We start from the raw sequence: 827 nt of genomic DNA, 5'->3' as shown, positions 1-827 counted from the left end.
CAGGGAGGATCAGATGGGCTCTGTGAATGGCAAGAGGGATTACGCGGGCTCTCTATTGAGCGGGGAGGATCAGGTGGGATCTGTAATTAGTAGGGTTGATCAGATCGCCCTGTAATAGACAGGGGCGGTCGGGTGGGCAATGGAATAGACAGGGAGGATCAGATGGGCTCTGTGAATGGCAAGAGGGATTTGGCGGGCTTTCTAATGGGCGAGGAGGATTAGGTGGAATCTGTCGTGGGTAGGGTTGATCAGATGGGTCTGTAATGGACAGGGGAGGTCGGGTGGGCTCTGTAATGTTTAGCGAGTATCAGATGGGCTCTGTAATGGGTGGGGAGGATCAGATCGGCTCTGTAATGGGCGTGGAGGATCAGGTGGGCTCTGTAATGAGCGTGGAGGATCAGGTGGTCTCTGTAATGGGTGGGGAGGATCAGATCGGCTCTGTAATGAGCGTGGAGGATCAGGTGGTCTCTGTAATGGGCGTGGAGGATCAGGTGGGCTCTGTAATGTATAGGATGGTCAGGTGGGCTCTGCAATTTGCAGGGAGGATCCAGTGGCTCTGTAATGGATAGGGAGGATCCGGTGGGCTCGTAAATGTGCGGGGAAGATCAGATGTGCTCTGTAATGGGCGGGGAGGATAAGGTGGGCTCTATAATGGCCGGGAGGATCAGGTAGGCTGTGTAATGTGCAGAAAGGATTCGTTAGGCTCTGTTATGTACAGGGGGGATCGGGTGGTGTCTGCAATGAGCGGGGATCTGGTTTGCTCTTTTGTGAATTGGAGGATTAGCGTGCTCTGTGTTTGCGGAGCATTTGCGGGCTCTTTTATGAGG

Source organism: Heptranchias perlo, unplaced genomic scaffold (assembly GCF_035084215.1).
Source record: "Heptranchias perlo isolate sHepPer1 unplaced genomic scaffold, sHepPer1.hap1 HAP1_SCAFFOLD_44, whole genome shotgun sequence".
Taxonomy (NCBI): domain Eukaryota; kingdom Metazoa; phylum Chordata; class Chondrichthyes; order Hexanchiformes; family Hexanchidae; genus Heptranchias; species Heptranchias perlo.
This window is presented reverse-complemented; position numbering follows the sequence as displayed.